Here is a 23,248-nt window from a genome sequence, read left to right as displayed (position 1 = left end):
AACCACTGGGTAAGACGTTATTTGAGAAGATTTCACAGAAGGTAGGATTTGTTCAGGTCTTTAACTGACCATAAACATGGACCAGAAGGCAGCAGCAAGAGGCCAGCATGATCAGTCCATGTTATTAACATAGATTAACAATAATATATATATTTTGAATTACATATATTCATTTAGAGGACTGACAAGAATTGTCACTAACAATTTTCATTCTATAGAGAGAAGAAGTAAATAGAATTTGAAAGAGGTTTTCATGGCCAGTATAAAGTTCTGGCTTCGCGCCCAAGCAGTTTGACTCTACTGGACCACACTCCGTCACAACCTCACTACTGCTTTCTGTTACAAAGCGATCCAGCCTGCCCTTAATGGGATGATGCTCCAAGAAGAAAACTGAGTCAAAAAGAACAGAGTAACTTCTTGGATGTCTTCAGTTCTTGTCATGTATGCCCTTCACCAAGTCACTTCTCCTCCACAAGTCTCTCTGACCCCAACATTAAAGTGAAGGATCTGGACTGGTTTTTCCAGGGCAAGTTTTCTGGGATTGCCTTCACATTTTTTTACCCATCTCATTCAAGCTATCAATTTGCTACCTTCTAAGGACACTTTTGTTCTTATGCTTTTCCTTGCCCAAGCCCATCAGAGCAAAGTTCAAAATGAGAAATAAACTAGGGCCACCCCACGTGTACCAGGGCTGACAGGTAACTGGTTCTGCAGCCTTTCTTCATCATCTGAAGTTTGATCTCTGTAGGATCAGCAACAGGCCCTGATACATGGAAAACAGACCACAGCACGCTGCCTCTCTGCTGCAGCAGGGTGGATCAGAGAGCCTGCTCACAACGCTGTGCTAGCTGCTGACGGTAGTCTGCCACCCAATGAAGTCTTACAGAACAAAGAGCTCAAACACAGGAGGCAAAGGCTGGTGCCACCAAACAGTGTCAGAAAGGCATCTGAGATCTAGGCCGTGACTTCCCTGACAGGACAGACCCATCTAAACCACTCTTGACTCACTCCAGTAACCAAGAAGCCACTGACAGATGCTGGTGTCTCTACATGTTAACAACCACCACCACCAAAGAAAAGCAAAAACCTTAACTTTTCAGTTTTCATCTAAACACCGTGAAGTACCGAGTACATGTTTTTATTTCTTACTGTATATGCCAGACACCCAAAGGCAAGAGAACACGAGCACAAGGATCCCTCAGCTTTTCTACAGTAGCTAAGGCTGCAGCAGCCGTGGTGGCAGAAGTCATCCTCCAGGGAGCCTCAAGCCAAGACCGCAGAGCTCCTGGATCCCATCTGGCAGCACAAGGGCTCACAAGGGCCCACAAAAACAAAGAAGGAACACGGGATGTCCATTTGTCAACTTCTTCCTAGAAAGTAAACTTGCAACAATGGCCAGAAAGAAGATTGAGGGAGCACTTCAAATATGAAGTTGCTGCTGTCACGTGGAACCTAAAAGATCACCTTCGGAGACGAAGTCTTAACCCGAGCTTCTTGGGAGGAAAAGCTATTCCCTTTGCCAAAGCAAACGAGACCCGTCTGCTTCTATTTTTATGCTTTAAAAAGACTTTTTGTCCTAAAATGTACTGAAGCAGCAAGCTAAGACAGTGGTTCCAGTCAGGACTGGGTAAAGACACATGACTTTTTACATCAACCAACTTCTTAAGTGCAAAGGAAAAGGAGGAAGGGAGGAAAGAAAAAACTTTCAAAAGGAAAATAAGCCAACTGCTGAGATTTCTGTTAAGTGATCACAGGGCACATAACCAAGACCAGTCAGCTCAGCATAAAGGAATTTATCTTTACAGTGTTCCCACTGTTAATTAATGAATTTGCATCACTCAAAAAAGTCACGTGTCACTAAATGATGTTCTGGTCAATGAAGGACCACATATATGACACTGATCCCTACAGCTGACCACTTCCTACTGCCTGGTGACACTGCTGCCATCAAAACACCTTGGTGCAAGGCATTGCCCAGCTCTTTGAGGAACCTACTATGCTGCCAGTTGGATAACAGTATACTACATATAATCATGTAGAGTATAGGATACTTGATAATAAGTGACTATGCAGTTTTTAAAAATCCTTATTTTGGGGGTTTACTGTAAAACAGTCCACAGTGTGCAGCCAGCACCAGCCTCATCATCTTTTCACTGTTTACTGCCTCCTGACATGGATGCCCTATACCACTCAGGTGTGTGGATGTACACGCCATGATGTTCACACAGTAACAGGACTACCTAGTGACACATTGCTCAGAATGTGTCCCCATCATTAAGGGGTGGATGAACGTTGATGCCAGACAACGGAGGCTAGAACAAATAGTATTTGCCAAACACAATCATGTCAAGACACCAAATAACAAAATCATTTTTGTCCTCAAGGCTTCAGAACTGAGCAACATGTTTAATCCCAGGTGACTGAAAACAAGCAAAAGACAACCTTAACATTCCACCGAACCGCAACTGAAATACTTTTCTGCTATCACCAACAATCTGGGCAAGTCACACTGCCCACCTTTCCGTGGATGGGGCATCATTAAGAAGCATCAGATCAGGGGCCTAGCGCAAGGGCCTAGTGGCTAAAGTCCTTGCCTTGGGCGGGATCCCATATAGGCACTGGTTCTAATCCCGGCAGCTCCACTTCCCATTTGGCTCCCTACTTGTGGCCTGGGAAAGCACTTGAAGACGGTCCAAATCCTTAGGCCCCTGCACCCATGTAGGAGACCTGGAGGAAGTTCCTAGCTCCTGGCTTCGGATCGGCACAGCACCAGCCGTTGCACTCACCGAGGGAGTGAATCATCGGACAGAAGATCTTCCTCTCTGTCTCTCCTCTCTGTGTATCTGGCTTTGTAATAAAAATAAATAAATTAAAAAAAAAAGCAGCAGCAGCATCAGATCAGAGCCTGGCGCATTGGCCTAGCTGCTAAAATCCTTGCTTTGCACGCACTAGGATACCATATGGGTACCAGTGCATGTTCCAGCTGCCTCACTTTCCATCCAGCTCCTTGCTTGTTGCCTGGGAAAGGAGTCAAGGACGGCCCAAAGTCTTGGGACCCTGCACCCACGCAAGAGACCCAGAAGCTCCTGGCTTCTGGCTCTGGATGGGCATAGCTCCAGCTGTTGCGGCTTAGGGAGTAAATTGGGGGTTGAAAGATCTTTCTCTGTCCTTTTCTCTGTAAATCTGTCTCTCCAATAAAAATAAATACATCTTAAAAAAAAAAAAAAGAACTCATTGAAGGCAAACCACTGATTAGACACTAATCTCCCACTTCCAGTTAGCACATAGATATCTGCCACTCTAGAGGTTGACCTGATAGGTCCTCAAACAGCCAATGCATATCAGCTGTTCATTCTTCAGTCAGCTTCTGAAGAATATTTTACAAGGAACAGGTTAGATTTTTGCATACAAGTAAACAGCAAGAAAGCAAATTGTGAAATGAGTCCAAAGAAGTGGAAGGAAACCAATAGAAAAATGCCAGATGACTGCTTCCAAATGTTTTCAAGGGATATCAAAATGAGCACAAATGTATAGACACATTTTCTTGAGACACATGTCCTCTGAGTTGCCTCAGTCATCAGTTACTAATCAATCTCCTAATGTTTTTAATTTTTAAAAATCCAAATCCATTAGAACCACGTTTATCAGTTTTTTCCCCTGGAGTTCCATGATGGAGGCTGATTGCGAATGCACAGCAAACAGGAAGAAGACAGAAAAGACCTGTACAATAAAGTAATTTCTTGCTTTAAACCACACCAACAACCTGGTCGAAAAATGAGACCATCAAGGCTTTCTTTCCTGCTCTGAAATTCAAAAGTATTATGTAGCTATTCTGTGAGGTTTAGAAAAAACAACACAAGGGAAAAAGAGTCAACTAGCAACTCCATCACCTACCAGGCACATCTTTTCAGTTCACATGTGGAGGTACAGGAAATACATATAACTTACATGAATCTTAAAGAAAACTGAATCATATTGTACATCCTACTTGGTAAATTTTTCCACTGAATATGTTTTCATAACAATTTTGCCTCCTCTTAAAATGATTTTGGGCCTTGAGTGATGGCTCAATGGCTAAATCCTTCCCTGGCAAGTGTTGGGATCTCATATGGCCGCCAGTTCCTGTCCTGGCTGCTCCACTTCCCATTCAGCTCCCTGCTTGTAGCCTGAGAAAGCAGTAGAACAGGGCTCAAAGCCTTGGGTCTCTGCAACCACGTGGGAGACCTGGAAGAAGCTCCTGGCTCCTGGTTTTGGATCAGCTAAAGCTCCAGTCGCTGTAGTCATTTGAGAAGTGAATCAGCAGATGGAAGATCTTTGTCTCTCCATATATCTTCTCTGCCTTTCCAATAAATATATATTTTTTAAGGGCAACAATTCAATGAGTAAGTAGTCTTTTAGAGTTGGTATCTTTACTAACACTACAGCTATTTCATGTAACCCATCTATTTAAATCTTTGTCAAAGAGGTTGAGTTTTCTTGTGTTAAAACATTTTTAACCACCAGGTAAATTTTTCACTGTGTCAGGATACTATAATTTGCCCATTTAATCTCATACTGCTGGACATTAAGCTTCTGATATTTCACTACTATAAATAACACTGAGAAATAAACAAAAAATATAACAGCACACTTACAATTATTTCCCAAGAATTCCTAGAAGAAACAAATTCAACCAGACTTCCAGAAAAACGTAGTGTTAAATTACTGAGGTAATGTATTGAAGGTACATATTTCTTTCAAAGCTAATTTAATTTTTTTAAAGTCCTCAGTCAAAAGGACAGAAGACATATCTAACAAAAAGTATTAAATGATCAAAGGAGGATAGAAAACAGTAAAGAGAAGAGGCCAGTTGCTTCACTGTGAGGCCAAAAAATTTAAGAAAGTGTCGTTAAATGTGGGAGTAGTGGTAGAACATTGTAATGATTAGTATGAATTTATTCATCACGAGGGCGTCTTTCAACTGATTCTTAATAAATAAATAAATACGTAAACTCTCCTCCCTGAACCACTGTGTTTAAAAAAAAAAAGAAAAAAGAAAAGCTCACATTAAGGTCTAAGCAATAGTGCCCTAGTCCCCTTCTCCAAGGGTATAGCATTGGGTTAGATGTGTCTGGCCCTTGTGCCAGCTAGAATGGGAGTAGATCACATTTCAAGGGAGCAAAAGAAGAGGAACTGTGGAAGCTAACAGGATAGCTGCAGGCCAGGGGCCTAATCATATAGGCTCTCAGGGTACAGACTGCATCAAAGGATATTACCGCTTGCAGCAGACTCTTCTGCCTCAGCATACAAGCTCTTCATCAACTGATGATCCCATCTTCACTAGTCTATCCCTCTCTATCACTACCGGCCCCACAGTCAGGCAGGGTGCGTGGAACAATTGGCTCAGGGTCACCAACGTGTCACATGCCCCGATTTGAATGACTGAAATAAGGATGTGCACATGACCTAAGCCAGTCACAGTGCACACCAGAGAACACAGAAGGTTAGAAATGCCAGTCATCCTACCAGAAAAGAGCCTTTAATGAAAGCAAAAATGCCTGTCAAGGGGTCACTTGGAAGCTGAAATGGTCTTATCACATGGGTGTCAGCCCAAATACAGATAGAAATCAAGTACAAAATCACCAAGTGGAAAGCAGCTTCAAGAGACACAGAGAGACTGAGATTCAAAGGCACTATCTGCATTGTGAATCCAACTGTATCTCTTAGAGAGTCAAGATCAAAGCCTGCCCTTCACAGACAGGAGAGCCACTACATCTCTTCTTACATAAGATAGACGCTGGGTTCCCTGCCATGAATGACAGAATCCCTACCAAGACAAAGATACGTCACTTGGATCTCTTCTACTCACAGAGTAAAGAGATGATCTAAATGTTCTGATTCATGTCTAGCATCCATTCACCAGGCCACAGTTTCAATCCAATATACTACAGAAACCATTAACACAGTAACAGGCCATAATGATTCCAACTTATAAAAGCTGCCAAACTCCATTACAACTGGGTGGCCCATTAAGATGCTGTTTAAGAGACAATGTGACTAACAAGCCAAAAGACCTTTCCCGGTTGCATCTTCGCCACCCTATCTCCCTTCCTCCTGCCCCACCAAATCTTGGACCTTCTTCAGAGAGAGATGCCACAGAGTACCGAAAGCTGCTTAACCTGTGTTCTATCAACTTCATGGTCCCAGGAAGTAATCTTCTCCCTTTATTCAGGTACCATATGAAAGATAATAAAACAAGAGCCCCTGGAAGTCCTTCTTTGTGAAGTAACATGATCCACTTTCCAGCTGAAAAGAGTCATTTGATCTAAACCACAGCCAATAAAACTGAAAGACTAGATCTGACCAGAACTTGGCTACCCGCCCCCTGGTTTCAATTACTATCGCTGAAACAATTTCTTTTTAAATACTAAAGGACAGGAAATGTCACGCTTTTGTGTCTATTGCAAATACAGTCCTAGCATGTTGAAATTTAAGGCTTTAAGAGTTAAGCTCTACTTTTCTTTAAGTTATCTAATTCCACAAATGTTCATATGGCATAGAGCCCCAGATTACAACAAGAGGCATAAAGTCAAACAGATTATTTTCATCAAGAGTGGGTCTCTGTACCTGATGGCAGACAACATGGTGTTGCAGGCTTTGCAACTTCCCACCAACTTCCCACCAACCTGATGTGACCAAATTATCACCAGCTAATGGCTAGTGCTATTCCATCTATTGAAATTCTGTACTAGAAGCTAGGCCTTACTTTTAAAACAAACAATATGAGAAATTTTTAAAATAAAGCAGTTGTACCATAAGCTCTTTTGGTAATCACTATGCTTACAAATCTAAAGATAGCTATGGGTCCCAGAATAAAGCCAGTGGAGTCACACACAACCATTCATAATGTCAATGTTTTGCTTGTACCGTAACCACATTCAATTGTTTCACTCAAAAAACTAGTTGCACAGATATTATGGTCCGTCAGCTGTTCCAGGATAGCTGTGTTCCTTCTGGGATGGACAGGGCAGGCTCCGGATGGAGAATGACTGCGCTTGAACAGCTCAGCTCTCTCAGGACACATTAACTACCTGCACTTCACTTTCTCACCTGGAAACTGGCAAACTCAGATCAGGTGAAGAATAAAAGGCTTCCTCATCAGATGGGCCTCAGCACAAATGATGAGATGTTTCCTGTTAAGTGCAAGTGCCCTTTCACTCAATACAGCACACTGTTTTACTCCTTCACAGGGTAAACCATTCCCTGGAATTCTTACTTGTTGACTGACCTGCTCTCTGTACTCCTCCTAGCAAGGATTTTGTATGTCTTCTTCACTGCCTTATCTTGGGCACCTAAGCCACATCCATACAGCAGCGGAGTGTTCAACATTTGTTGAATGAATACTAATTACACATGGACAATGGAACGCTCCCTCTGCACAAGGCACTAGTCTCACTTTAAAAGCAGCAATTTATGATCAAATCAATGATTGAATTAGTTAGTATTCCAGAGATGTTAGCTATTTATACCAGTCTAATTAGATGATGATACTACAAATAATAATAGAGTTGAATCCCAAGGACACAGAACTCCGTTTAACCTCTCCAGAATCATTCTTAAGGTTCATCTTCTCCAAAACATGTCTGTCCCTAGCACCCCACTGCCTACAGAAAGAACAGGAAGGAAGGGATTGTTTCATCGCTCCAACTATTCCCTACCTCATCAATTTCTCAGTTAATGTGACACAAAACACAGGTACTGACACAACAGTAACTGGCCCACCTCTCTTCACTTCACAAGGTAATTTTCACCTCAAACAGTCAAAGCCAGAAATTTGAAGCTGAAATAGTGAGATGTTCAATCTGCTGTCTTTCTCTTTGACCTGTACCTCATTTTCTTGCCGGGGGGGGGGGGGGTCACATGAATGGAAACCACTCCTGCTTCTCCTTTTAGCAAGGAAGCTGGGTTCAAGGATTGACTGAAACCACAGCCACACAACACTCTTGGGAAGCTCAGCACCTCCAGGGGTGACCTGAACTGTCTTCCCCATCTTAAAGGCATCCCATAATATGTCTGGGGATGGAACAGCAAAAAGCCAACAGCTTTTCTGAATACTTTATGCTGCTTGCTTTAAATAGGGCTTCAACTACTTAACACATGAAAGAATTCACAGCCAGTTTGACACTTCGGGATGTACGTTATACCACTGTGATACTTACTAAAACTCATTTATGAAGAAACAACTATTTCTCAGGGCTAAAGCCATGTACCTTGCTGAAGAGGGCAAGAGATGGGAACAATAACCGTCCTCCACAACCTTTTGACACCTCTGGAGACAAGGGTCGACTATGTTGTATACAGAAGCAACAAACAGGTGAACACTGAAGTCCTCAACGGGGATTCCAAAACCAGATACCCTTGCCAGGAAAGCAAAGGGCAGATCCCACCTCCGCTGGCTGGCAGGCAGGCAGGCCCACACACTCTGCTTAACCACGAGAAACAGCCAGCTCTCCCCACCCCCAGACCCAGATATGTTATTTGGGGTACAGAGAGAGAATAGCAATACTGGTGACTTTTCTAGGAGACAGTTTTATAAAAATAGAGCTTCCAATTTTAGGCCTAAAATTGAAAAGAAAAATAGCCAGAATTAGAAGTTTGCTTTAGCACAATATACTTAAAATTACAAGTTTAAGCCCTGCTGGCTGGGGAGGGGGATCACACCACCACATGACTTCTTACTAAGTCATAAACAGTAATACAGGGATTTCTAACGGTGGACATCCACCAATGACAGAAATAAGTCCTCTGAATCAGGTGACGGAAAACCAAACTGACACTCTTCCTGGGTTTACTTCAACAGAGGCAGGATTGACACAAATGAATTGTAGTAGCAATTTATAAGACAGAAGCATTAATAAATCTCTTCTGAAGCAAGTTGAAAAGGAAATGTTTGAAACTCTAAGTATGACTCATCTTTCTGAAATTAAATCAGTTTTTAACAGGAGAGGAAAAAAACCCTCTAAACTATTAATAACTCATTAACTGAAGCATGTCTGGATTTCTAATGCCCATTTTTGATGAACATACCTTGTCAAAGCAAAAGTCACAAGCAGGCACTGAACAGCAAAGTGCTATCCTTTCAGTTATGAGAAGTGCTTGGAGGGAATTAGTTGAAAACAACAATAATTAATCTTCAAGGCCTAGATGGATGCTCCAATGATGATAATATAATACAGGTTTCCCAAAAGGAAACCTTCTGGGTACCATGAATTATATAACAGATTCATGTTTGCTAGGCAGCCAGTTTTACCCCCTATTTTCCCAGGTTGCAATCCAGTATTGCCAGCGGGCTTATCGAAGTGGAAGAATCTCATCCGCCACTGCTCAGTCAATGCTGTCTTCTGTCTCCCTGCAAATTAATTTGCTGACATCAACTGCTCACTGCAAGAGAAGTCAACTCAGTGACTACAAAAATTTCTGATCTATGTTTCTCTGGGCCAAAAATAAATATGCTTTTTCAAGAACCAGAAAGGAAAATACTTCATTAATTTTTCCCTTAGTAACTTTTCCTGACTGAATTTTTTAGTGTTTAATTTGACATTTTATTATAATAGACATTCGAGCAAGCCTCAAATACGATCTAATACATCCTTTGCTGCTAGGGAACAAGAACAGTCATGGCTCCCAAGCAAACAATCAGATATAACAAATCACATACAAAAGAAAGGACAGGACCATTTTCGTGACAGCATTTTAGCTTGCCAGCTTTAAGAAAGCAAGGAAGTGTATTAGGTAACATCAACTGCACCAACTGGCAAGCTAGCACCTAGTACGTTATCTGGTACCCTGCACAAACAAATCTATCTACACGCACAGTGATAGCCACTTGGATACAACAACATCCACAAATACTTCACTAAGGTTTACTACGTGTGAGGCACCTTCAAAACATTTTTACAGATGCCAACTAATAGAACAATGCAACAATGTTACTGCAGGAAGTATTATCATCATTACCACGTTACAGATAAGGAAACTGAGACGCAATTACAAATAGCTTAAATTCAAACCCATGCTTTACTTCTCAAAATTAAGGATAATGTTTTTCAAAGCTCATTTTCAAAAGTGCAAATTGCCTTTTTCAAACAAAAAAAAAATCACTGTAACTCTTGTACATTCATGTTTTAGCCACTGAGAAATCAAAATTTGGATTAGATTACTAGCTTTCATACTTGAACTGCAACCTTCAGTGAGAAACACATTTTATATTCTGACCAAATGCATTCCCGTAAATACACATATGTAACTAAAGTTTTATAAAACAATATTTACTCTTCAATGATTCACTCTGATTTGTGCTGTTTTCTTTTTACTGTTCATTTTTGTTTTAATTGTGGGTTATAACTAATTAATAAGCCATGAACCATAGTTTGAAAATCTCAACACCAAACTTTAGGGTTTCCTCCAGTAATATTTTTTTAAAGATCTATTTATTAAAAGGCAAGGTTACAGAGAGCTTGTCCATCTGGCTGATTCACTCTCCAAATGGCTACAATGGTTGGGACTGAGCCAGGAACTTCCTCCAGGTCTGCCACATGGCTGGCAGGAGCCCAAGCACTTGAGCTGCTTTCCTAAGTAAAACAGCAGGAAGCTGGGACAAAAGTGGAACCTGGGGGATTCCAACCTGTGCTCATTTGGGATGCTTGCAGGGCAGGCAGCAACTTCAACTTCTATGCTGTCAGTCCCTCCTCCAATCTTTACTCTGTCAGACACAACGCTGTGCATTTTACAGTCATGATTTAATCTCCGCATCTACTCTAGGAGGTGTGTCCTACTGCTATTCCTATTTTAGTGGTAAGGAAATGAGCTTAGAACTAAAGCCACATATACAGGGTTCCTCCTCTATGACAAAGAACGGGGCTCAAAGATCACATCTGCCCCTTCCCCTTTTCTGAATGTCCTTTCAAATAGGTAGGGGACTAAGTCTACTTTAGGCCAATGGACTATTGACAGGAATCGCACTAGGAGCTGAAGGAAGGCATCACACTTACTTCCAGGTCCAAGCAGAGTGAGCATGTGTGAGCCTAGTCATCTTCCTACTGCTATCCTACATAATCTAAGACGGCCCAGACAAAAATGTTTTTTTTTCTATTAAGCTGATTCTGTAATCAAAAACACTTTCATGTAAACAGGTTGTGACAGAAGTACTAAATACTGAAGATCTTCATAACTGTATTGAGTAAATCAATTTAACTTAAGTACTATATATAGATTGCAATGATGCAAACCAGAAAGGGGAGGAGCCTAGGCTAAACCATGCAAAGGGAAGGGAAAACCGCTCTCTTCCCAAAGGAGAGGGCAACTGCAAAGACCTGATGCAGAACTTTGTTATATCTCTGTCACAAGATTACCTGCAGAACTCAGACCAGTCACAAAATGTAGATAATGAAAGATGACAGTGTTAAGATACACAGAAAATGTCTAGGGATTTCAGGTAATTAACGCAAAAAACCACAGACTACCTCTGAAAGCCACTCTCTTGGCCTCTATTGCTCAATAGAGATTTCAGATTTATTTTGGGGTTTTACTGAAAATGAAAGCACCGCCCCCAACAGTCTGTATCATTTTTACCACTACTTGTCTTCTCCAAGATCTCCATGAAGCTGAATGACAAGCAGCAGAACAGATAATGAAATATTTGAAAATACCACCTGCTGGTCACACGGTCTCTTCAAAGCAAGAGCTAACGTGTATATCGGCTCTTGGGATATGGCAGTACCACCCCTTTCCCTACAGCCTTGAACCTCCTCTCCTCCAAATCCCCCAACCCCCATGCCCTAGACATAACAGTCATACCCAAATTCTTACCACAGGGAGTCCCAACACAAAAGTCAAAGGGATGAAGTGTTGAAAGTGAAATCTGAAACAACAGTGGTCAAAAAAAATTCGCTATCAGTATCTGTATTTTAAGCTTTATACAGCCTACTTAGCTGGCATTTTTTGGCCAACTTTTATCATTTGCAATACACATATTTGTCAATTTGTTCAAATTTGGGCCTGCTCTATTGTGGCTATCACAATAAAGACTTGATTCAGTAAGGTATGGCACTGAATGTTGGAACTTATAAACTAAAGTCATATTACCTTCATAATCTTTAAGATCCATTCCAGCTACCATGCATGTAATAGTTATATAGTTACAGATGTTACATGCCATGTTATTTGATTTTTGTTACTACACAAAGAAGACCAGAAAATGAAAACTAAACTTCAGGGACCACTGAAGATGACCACATCCAACCTACCTTCCTGCTAAGACTCCTGGAAGACACATCATGGCCTGAAGTACTTGGGGCTCCTTCCCCTCTGTCCCCCTTCTATGAGGCCAGGACGGAGTTCCTGGCTCCTGGCCTTAAGCATGGCCAAGCCCTGGCTGCTGTGGGCATTTAAGGAGTGTACCAACAGATGGAACATTTCTGTCTCTCCCTTTTGTCATTCTGCTTCTCAAATCCACATTTTGAGAAACAGTGATTGAGTGCTAAATCCTTTCTAACACAGTGAGAGGATCAAGCACATAGCAGCTGGTGGCTGAGTCTATACTAGAAATCAAGGACCAGAGAGTTGAACTTCAGGGAGTGAAGAGACCAGGACTCAAGGGATTTTACCTCCAGCAGTCAGTAAGCTCCTGGCATGCAGATCTGAGCTTCGCATTTTGGGAAGCAACACATAGCATGGTCCTTGCCAGTTGACACTCTCAGATTATCCAGACTGGCGAAATCAAACTTTCCTTCCAAATTCTCATGCAGTTTTGCCCAAGTCATTGAACCTCAGGGCATACGGCCAAAGATAAAAATGTCTCCTGGATCAGTTTCCAAATTTTGGATCCAACAGTATCCTAGCCTTTGTCCCCATTGCTAGACTAATACAGGCTCTATAGTGTTTCAGGAGGAAGATTTTCCATCTCTGGGTTTTAGGCCAGCTTTGGAAACAGACTGGAAGTTTCCATTACAGAGTCACTTTTGTATTTCCCAGATACCCAGAGGGCAGGTTTTATTTTCAAGTGATAGATAACTTGTGTCTTCTTTGTGTCCAGCAATTTCTCTCATACACTGTGTCATACACTGACTATATGAGAGGGAAAAATGATGTTCCTGGCGCTTCGTAAGCCACCAAGCCAGGTAAAGTAATATCAGCTAATGTCATTAAATGCTTATTTATATTTCAAGCACTGTACTTTGTCCTTCAGATACACTAGGTTATTGATTCTAACAGCTATTTACTATTTAGCTATTTACAGTTATTTAGTGTGATTATTCTCACTTTATACTTGAAAGAACTAAAGCTTACCCAAGTGTCACTTCCAAGGCAAAGGGGCAACTAAGTGACAAAGTTCAGACAAGTCCAGAGCCTATGCCCTTAACCAATGCACACTATAGCTGAACCTCTTTAAAACAGATATTAAAAGGTATCATAAAATCTGTATATTTGTCTCACTGTTTCTTGCATGAGGGAGGGCTACAGTACCGAATAAAGCACATTCTAGGAACGCCATTTCCTACCGAAGACTGTTCCTCATAATCTGAAGCTATTCAATTGCAATATTAGGGTATCTAGGAAACACTATCACATAATAGTAGACACACATGTTTAATTATCATCTAAGTCAACATGAAGTAGCTTTACTCCATTACTACTTATAGGATACAAAACTGGCATACTAACACGACCTTTGCCCTGAGTTCCTAAATCGTTTAGAATTCCTGCCCAATATGAATGTCTTGTTATTTACGAAGAGCCCCTCTGGACCACACCTGACAAGGTGACCTCAGGATGGGTCCTTAGTTTCAAGGGAGGGGCTGGCAGGGCCAGAAAGACCTAACATATGATTAGTCTTTAAGCCCTCCCTACCTTCTAACCTAAAGGGAGGGGAGAGGCGACTGCAGACAGAGTTCAATCACCAAGGACCAGTGATCCTGTCTTCATAATGAAACCTCAATTAAAATGCTGAAACAATGAGACTAGGAAAACTTCCGGTTGGTTAATGCGCTGGAAGGGTGGCACACCCAGAGAGGGCATGGATCTCACACCTTGCCCTATAAATCTCTTCCACAAGGTTCTTCCTGAGTTACAGCCCTCAGTGTAATCCTGCATTCCTGAGTCCTGTGCGTCATGCCAATGAATTATTACACCAGAGAGGAGAGGTGGTCATGGGAATCCCCCTCCCCAAATTTGTATTCTGCCTGGCAAAAGTTTGGGTAACTTGGGAATATTCAATCTTTGGTGCTGGCATCTGAAGTGAGTCAATTTGGTGGGAATCATTCATATCACATGGGGTCTGTGCCAACTCTAGATAATCTCAAAGCTGAACTGCTGGACACTGAGGTGCTGCCAGAGAACTGCTAGAATGATATAATTAGTAGCATCAGCAAAAGAGGTTCACATTAGCATCAACTTCACAGATCAACAGCAGCCACCTCCCTGCTTAATCTAATCACGAGCGTGATGCCTGTCACTTAGTGCATCAATGCTGTTTTCAACAATATTAGGAAATCAGGCTCTATGAGCAGATCCAGAAGTTTCTGATAGAATAAAGAGAACATGATTGCTATAGAAACATAAAGTCAAAAGTTATTCTTCTTTATAGTTTTAATAATTTTTTTTCATTTATTACAGTTCTCAAGAGAGTCAATCATGATTTACCTCAAGAGTTTACTTCTGTCCCCCTTGGATAATGGACATTGTTAAATAATAAAGCTACAACCTAGTGTTTTCTTTATTATACAACCTAATCCAAACTCTAATGGACCCAAGCTTTCCCTCCTTTTTTCACCAACTCTTGATTAGCCTTAAGAATCCAATGTTTGTCTCTCTCACTCTTCCTCTGTCACACACACATGCACACAATTGGCATTTCATAAGCAGTCCAGTCAGCTTTGAAGACCAACTCCATCAAACCCATTACTTGACTCTACATTCATGTGTCCACAGAAACACACTTTCAAGCTGGAGAAGAGAGGACTTAAGGTCAGATTCCCACTCAGGGCCCCAATTCCACAGGTTCCGATGCCCTGGAGTTGGGCAATTTTGTTGGCCTGCTATTTCCTCAGCCTGGTTAAGTGTCTTCGCTAACATTTCTCCATCCTTTACCAGTTCAATCACAGATGTGTATGCTTCTTGCATGCACCCATTCCACCTCATGCTGGCCCCTCACCAAGGCCTGCTCCCTTATATGTCATTCTCCCCCACATTGGAATCACCCAGTTTGCTTAATGCTTTAAGCTTTTTTTTTTTTCTTTCCTGGCATCCACATAAGATATAATCAAGTTTTGAGCCAATGACTCAATTTTTTTAAAGTAACTTTTTATTGGAAAAACCTGAATTCCACTTACTGAGAAGCACACCTCAGAGGGCCTGAGACTTTCAGCATGTCTGACCCAGCCTGCTGACACTCACAGAGCTAGAGTCCAAGTGTTTACTGTAGTGTCTCCTGATTTCACTCTCCTGTTTAAAGAGCACCCACATGAAGTAGATTTAAAGCAAGTGTTGTTACTGAAAGCAAATTTCCTCAGCGATGAAAAAAAGAGCCAAGGAATGTGTGTCCATAGTGATTATTTTCACAATTGTTTCAAAACTGTACTGTCAGTGGTACACTTGGGTGTTCCCGTTCAGATTCCAGAGCAGGCCTCTGGGAAAAGTACTGTACCTTTCAGGAATCCACACACATGCTCTATGAAGCAGGGGTGAGGACCATCTGGCTCACGAGTCCTATAGGACCTGCGAGATCATTGGGTCTGAGCCTGCCAAGAAATTCAGTACATCTATAGCAGGCTAATTTTTAAGTTGATAATTTTGTGCAGCCTGTGAAATGCTGTTATAAATAACCAAGTGACCCTTGCCAGAAAAAAGGTTCCCCACCCTTGCCAAAGTATAACCCATCAGTTTATCTTACGAATGTACAGTGGCACAATTCAACTCTTTATTTGAATATAATGTGATCACTTTCAGAAATAACCTGACAAAAGACCAGCTCTCGAGCCTAGGATGGTAGCCTAGTGGCTAAAGTCTTTGCCTTGCATGTACCGGGATCCCATATGGATGCTCTATTTCCCTTTCAGCTCCCTGCTTGTGGCCCAGAAAAGCAGTCGAGGACAATCGAAGGCCTTGGGACCCTGCATCAATGTGGGAGACCTGGAAGAAACTCCTGGCTCCTGGCTTCGGATCAGCTCTGCTCCAGCTGTTGCAGCCACTTGGGGAATTAACCAGCAGATGGAAGATCTTCTCTCTGTAAATCTGACTTTCCAATAAAAAAGTTTGAGAAGAAAAAAAAAAAATCCACACCAGCTCTCCTATGAAGTATCCACAACCTGTGCAAAATCAGAAACCTCTTACCCCATTATTCACTAATTACTTCTCTTTATATATGTTGTATTGTAAGGAGTTACCTCTGAGAGATTCCTGGTTCTTAACAAAATATCTGAGTAAAGAGCTTAGGAAATATAGAAGAGCAAACATCAAGGATTCCATTAAACTCAAAATCCAATGGATGCCCATGCCAATTTGTTTTAGAGAGGCAGTGTAACAGAACAAACAAGGCCTGATTCTAGTCCTGCACCTTGCTAACTTCATTTAAATCTATTCATCTTTACCAAAATCACTGTCTTTCAATCTGCTTTTAGTCTCACTTTGTTTAACTGAAAACTTATAAGGAAGCCCAGGATATAAGATGTATTATAATGATTTGTGTGTATGAAGCAGTAGGATGAAGCAGGACAGCAAAACCCTTTCAACCTGTCCCAAGCATACTCCAGCACAGCTCCTGACAGGACCCCCCAATGCGCCACGGTGATGCTATCACACAGAGGATGGCATCTTCTGCTGCTGCTTTGAAAGGTAGTTACACAGTAAGACAAAGAGACAATCTTCCATCTGCTGTCATTCTCTAAATGGCCACAAAAGCCAGAGCTAAACCAGCCTGAAGCCAGGAGCTTTGTCCCATGTGGATGACAGGGACCCAAGTACTTGGGTCATCTGTTGCTTTCCCAGATGTATTAGCAGAGAGCAATGAGGCAGTAGCTTAAACTCACTATGCCACAATGCTGGCCCCTTGCCTCTGCTTCTGATCCAGTTTCCTGCTAATATGCATCCTGAGAGTCAGCAGATGATGGTCCAAGTGCCTGGATCCCTGGCATACCAGCATGGACACCTGGTTTTGGCCTAGTCCATTCTTGGCTGTTGTGAGCATTTGAGGAGTAAAACCAGAGCACAGAAAATCTCTGTCTCTCCCTCTCTTTCACTCTGCTCTTCAAATAAACATGTATATACTTAAAAAAAAAAAACAAACAATAGATCCTCTTAACATTTTGCTTCCTCCTAAATTGGAAGAGGAATTAACTACATTCAATAACGTAAATGATCTTTGACTTGACACTTGTTCAGAATCAAAATTACAAGTCACACACCAACCTACTTTAAGCAATCACTACATAGATTCCAAACTCTTCAAGAATAAATGTGAGTACAAGCGGTAACGCAACCACTGCTTGATGTGGTGGAAAACTACTACTAAATACAAGGGGCAGCTCTTTCTGAAATAGCGTGTCTTGGACCGACAGGCAAAAAGAAGGGTAGTGGCTATAAGACACTAAATGCTGTCAGAAAATGAAAAGTCCTACACTTGGCAGGGGCGCCATTTGAGATCCTGTTAGTTATTACAACTGATCTGGATCTGCTGGCCTCAGTGTCAAAATTATTTCCAGTTACCAGGTTCCAAGGTTGAGCCCTCCAGGAGAGCAGAAAAGGAAAATAGATGATGCTTTTCAAAGCTTGGCAACCTAAGCTTCCATTCAACAATATAGCACGGCTCTCAAAAAACACTCACGAGCAAGGTTAAGCCCTCAAGAAAGCAGGAGGAAGCATCAAAATGACATTTGCCTGTCCAAGCAATCAGGTTGGTGTCTGGGTGCTGTGCACAGATGATTTACTTTCTAAAAAAAAAAAAAGTGCTAATCACCTCCTCAAGACTGATTTACTAAAGCTCATATTCTGATGCACAGTATTTAAAGTTGCATTTACACACATCTGATTTGGTGTTTTTCCCCCTACTAACTTCTTCTTTTAGCACATCACAATCTCAATAAATTAGAGTTTAAGTCACTTCCAACCCTTTTGCTCATTATTTCAGTAAGTTAACATGTTAAATTCCAGTTCGTAATTATTCACTAATTAAATGATCAAATACTGTGGTGGTCATCTCCCTCCCTCTCCAGTATAGAAACAAGCTGCCATCACTTAAAAAATTACAAAAGAAGCAGAGCAAATAGATTTGAACTAGGTTTCAGAACACTGCCTAAACAATGAGGAACCCATCCATACATCCTGGGTGCACTGGTATCAACATCTGCAAACAGACACAAAGAATCGATCATAAGTTAAATAGAAGTTACCTCATAATTACCACTGGTTCAATCTAAATCACTGTTTTTCACCTTAAGACAACTGGCAGCCAATACACAAGTAACTATCCTTATTGCAGCACAAAATTAGATTACTCAAAGCAAAACCAGAAATCAAAAGTGGCGTCAAGCAACTCTCTAGGTAGGATATTTTCCAGAAGAGTTTGTGCTCAAAAACCCACCAGCATATATATATATTTTTTAAGATTTTTTTTATTGGATATTCAGATTTACGGAGAGGGAAGGAGAGACAAAGAGAGATCTTTCATCCACTGATTCACTCCCCAACTGGCCCCAACAGCCAGAGCTGAGCTGATCCAAAGCCAGGAGCCAGGAGCTTCTTCTGGGTCTCCTGCGAGGGTGCAGGGTCTCAAGACTTTGGGCCATCCTCTACTGTTTATCCAGGCCACAAGCAGGGAACTGGATGGGAAGTGGAGCACCAGGACACGAACCAGCACCCATATGGGATCCTGGTGTGTGCAAGACTAGGCTACTGTGTGGGCCCAAAAGCCCCCCAGTGTGTAAAAACAAGTTCACTGGTGGAACTGTTGTTGTGGTACAAGAGGATACAAGCCACCATCAGAACACCCGTTAAACAGTCCCAGCTGCTCTGCTTCCTATCTAGCTCCCTGCTAATGAGCCCAGAAAAGCAGATAGATTCCAAGTGCCAGGGAGCCTGACACTCACATGGAAACCCTAATGCAACTCTTGCTCCTGGCTTCTGTCTAATCCAGTTGCACCTGTTGAGGTCATCTGAAGAGTGACCCAATGGATGGAGCCACATGTGCATGCAAACATACTCTGTCTGATGCTCTGCTTCCAAAATAAATAAATCTGAAAGACAAAACAAAATAAAAAACAAGTCTACTGGTACTCTATACTAAAAGGTCAGCTCAAAGAATCCAGATTCACTTAGTTTTGCAGATTCTTCATCCAAACACAATTAGTGGACAATGTGGGAGGTCAATGGTTTCACCCTGTGTTCAAGTCCCCTCCTACCCATCCGCCCCCTTCCAAAAATTAGAAAACAAGCCACCAGTCTCCAAACAGGATACAAAATTTCAGCCTACAGGATATTTTCATACTTGAGTTATAATACACCATTGAAATGAAGACGAATAGTTGACAGATTAAAAACCCACTGGATAGAGAATTTAATACCCAGCATTAACATATACAGTCAAGTCCAAAATCTTTCAACTGGGCCACAAACAACATCACTGTCTATTTGGTGTGGTGGGTAGAGTCTGCTGTTTTCTCCTAGCTGTTCCCTCTTGCCATTTGCTTGTTAACTAAAGACTTTGCCTTGCATTTTGGCTAAGATGCAGTAATTCAGTACCAGATTCTATTCCATCCCCTTCATTTCCCTACAACTGCTCAGAAATTTCTATTTAAGTTGGTTCCGATAATCATATACAGGCCCTGGTAAAGAGCACCAGAAACTAAAACAAGTAACAAATCCTCCACCTCTTAAGTTGTCTTTCCACACATGAAATATTTTATTTGGAATTTCTAAACTCAGTTTCCTAAGACAACCCCATCAACATTTAAGTCTCTCAACTGCTTGGCTCAAAGAACCAATTCACTCAAAGAACATGCTAGTTACTGTTGTGGGGTTCAAAGGAAGAAAAAAGCATATTCTTTCTTTTTTGGCCCACTGTGATATGGCTGAAGAGGACCAAATCAAGAAGTCTTGAGACTCTCAAGTGGACAGTCTGGTTAAGGTGAGGCAGAAAAGTAGCCAGACTGACTACTGGAAGCAAAAGTAGGTTAATCCCTTGGTTATATGCCAACCCAAAGATGCCAACATAGTGGAACTGAGTCCCACAATAGTCATTATCTAATGTAAGCCACTGAATGAACTTTTAGCACCAACCAACACCTCAGCTGAGTGTTATTAGTCATTGAGAGAACTAGACAAGAGTGGAACTATTGCAACATCAACTCTGCCTCTAACAACAACAACAAAAAAAACCTGAGACTTCAGTCCTGATGGTCATCTTTGCAGACCAACAGAAACGTATTATTAATACTGACCCTTCAACCTTAAATTCAGGCATAGCAGGAGGCAAAGGACTCCTAGCATAGGAGTATATTCAAAGTACTTACTATGCAATTTTATATAGGAGTACAAAGTGCTTACTATGCAATTTATACAGTAGTATATAAAACAAAATACAGAAAAGACTATCTCCTCAGTTGAGTATTTCTATGAATGTCCCAAGACATGGCATGAGATTTGTCTGCTAAAAAAGATTGGACTGACTTCCCTCTTTTCCATTCTCAATAGAGACTTTTAAACATCACAGTAATCCAAGATCACATGCAACAATCAGGCAATAAAATTAATCAAATTGGGGCATCACTTTGATTTCTTCGCCACAGTAATGCTGAGCCCCCCTTTGCTTTCTGCCTCGTAGCACTTCCCTCTATCCACTTTGTTCACTGAGTTCTGGCTATTACATCCCAAATAGCAATATCTTCCCAGTCCCTGGAACTTGCCAAACTCACTCTAGCCAGTTTCAACATCAGCTGTTCTTGCAAGATTCCTTCCCTTATCTCTGCATGGTGGTTTTTATTTGAAGCTCATTTTAAGTGTCACCTCCTCAGAAAAGTCTTCCTTGGCTGCATCCCAGACACTTTCTATATCACTCTTATTCTCAGCACTTAATAAAAATCAGATTTGCTTTTATGTCTCTGTCCCATCCCTCTACTATACTGATTTAACCTCTTCGAGAAGGCAAACCTTTTGCATGTGTCCACCATTGTGCTCAAAAACCTGGCTAATACTTAGCCACCAGCCAACAAATATTTGCTGAATGAATGAGTTCTGGATTTTTTTTTTTTAATTTGATGGCAAAACATTTCAAATCAATTAAGATGAGAACAGCATTCTCTTATTGTATTTCTATGAAATATCTAAACACAGCTACTTGTGTAATTAAGGCATTAAATCTGCTTTATCAAGCCTAAAAGCTAAGCTACACATGACAGGACTTTCTTCTAGCATCAGAACACCACCATACGATACTTTTTTCTAATATGCATATCAAGCTTGGACAATATTTATGGACACTTTCAAACCAAAGGGCCCCTAAAATTTAGGCACTATCCCAAAGTTATTTAGAAAACAGTTTCACGTAAGATGATGTCCAAACAACACATCAACATGAAAATGAGAATCACTATACTTCATCCTGAAATTTGTACATGGAACAGGGTAACGGAGTTGTACTTGCTGCTTTATTAAACCAACAGAGTATCAACAAAGAGACCTCCTTTCCAATCGTTCTTTCGGTTTTCCAAATATTTCCTTTGGAAGTGTTTTTGGCTTGTATTCTTTAAAACAAAATGATCTCTCATTTTAAGACCACCTATATACACAAAGAAAAGCTCAACCAATTAGAGGAACATGAGCACAAGCAGAATGTGTCACTGAAGGCGCTGAGTGCCAGACACACACGGAGAGAAAGATAAAAGAGCTATTGTCCAATTGTAGAAACAAAAAAAGTAATATGGGGCTTTCTGTTCTGTGAAGTGCATCCATGCAGTGTGGGTGGAGAGAAAACACAGGAATCCAGAATCAGCATAGCATCAAATCATTCTGGAAAGAGGTGACAACACGTAAATTCCTCACACACACAGAGTAGTATTTAGAGCAAGAGACCTCGATTCCCCTGCCAGGATACCATTTAGGCAAAAAAAGAAAAAAAAAAAAAAGGTTCTGGAATTCCAGCATTCATAAAAGCAAACGCTCCCGACCACCAGGAACTACGTGGAGAGGTACTCCCAATGTGACACAGCTTGTGACTGAAGTACTACTAACAAAGCTCGCACACAAGATCTGGGAAAGAGGCTCAACACCAAATTCAAAAGAGGCAACCAATATTAAAGTGGCATAAGGAAAGGGAAACACACACACACACTCACACACACACACACGAGTGTCACTCAGCCACAGAGAATTAAAGTGGAAACGAGGGGAGGATGAGGGGTGAGGGGGAGTGGAAAAAACAATACATTTGTCACCCTGTCCCACTTCCTATCCAGGATACAGGCACAGCCTCCAGCCCCATTCCCTCACAGATGGGGACCGTTTCTAGCAAAGGTGCACAGAAAAAGGCCTTCAGGTCGGAGCCCCTTAATTCCAAGGCTGTTAACGATTAAAGAGAAGGATGGGGGCGGGGAGGCAAACGAGGGCGGAGGGAGCCGGAGACTGACCCACCACCTCCCGCCCTGGGGTCCTACCTCACAGCGCTTAGCCGGGGACTTGGGACCAGAGTCTGTACCCCGTCCAGGGCAGCTCCGGCCCCGGACCCCCACTGCCCGGGCTGGGAGGTGCCGGCGGTAAGGGAGAAGGGGCAGTAGGTAAGTTTTCAGAGCCCTGCGGCTGACACGCCACAGGCTCCCCTCACAGCCTCTTCTTCCACAGGGGCCAGTCCAGACAAGGCGCTGATTTCCACTCCTCCCTTTCCAACCCCCTTTTCTCGAAAGAACCCAACCCCCGCCCCTTCATCTCTCAATGCCTACCCCCCCTCCTCACTTTTCCTCAATTCCCCCCCTCCCCAAACTCACAGCTGCTCCAGAGGTTCCTCCAGTCAAACCCTTTCTGGAAACGACGGCGGCCCGGCGGGTCCAAACCACCTACCATCCCCGCTCGCGTTTCCAGGATCCCTACCCCCGCCGCCGCCGCCTCTTCTGCCACCACAGCCGCCGCCTCCTCTTCATCTGCGGCCCACCGGCGGCAGCCTTCCCGAAGCCCCGCCCCCTCCATCGCCTCCTGCATCATCACTTCCGGTAACCCCGCCGGCCGCCCG

General features: G+C 42.1%; 1 protein-coding gene across 1 annotated transcript in view; it reads right to left on the bottom strand.

Annotated features, from left to right (window-relative positions):
- Positions 1-23,129, bottom strand: part of LOC121151626 (DCN1-like protein 3) — a 31,963-nt gene extending 8,834 nt beyond the window's left edge. The window contains exon 1 of the mRNA XM_040973230.1: positions 23,007-23,129. The gene's annotated coding sequence lies outside the window, so the exon portion shown is untranslated. The remainder of the gene's footprint in view (positions 1-23,006) is intronic.
- Positions 23,130-23,248: the final 119 nt, after the last annotated feature.

Source organism: Ochotona curzoniae, unplaced genomic scaffold, assembly GCF_017591425.1.
Source record: "Ochotona curzoniae isolate NIBS_2020 unplaced genomic scaffold, NIBS_Ocur_1.0 contig_2321, whole genome shotgun sequence".
Lineage (NCBI taxonomy): Eukaryota > Metazoa > Chordata > Mammalia > Lagomorpha > Ochotonidae > Ochotona > Ochotona curzoniae.
Note: the sequence above shows the minus strand (reverse complement) of the source record. Positions and strands in the feature narration are given on the sequence as shown.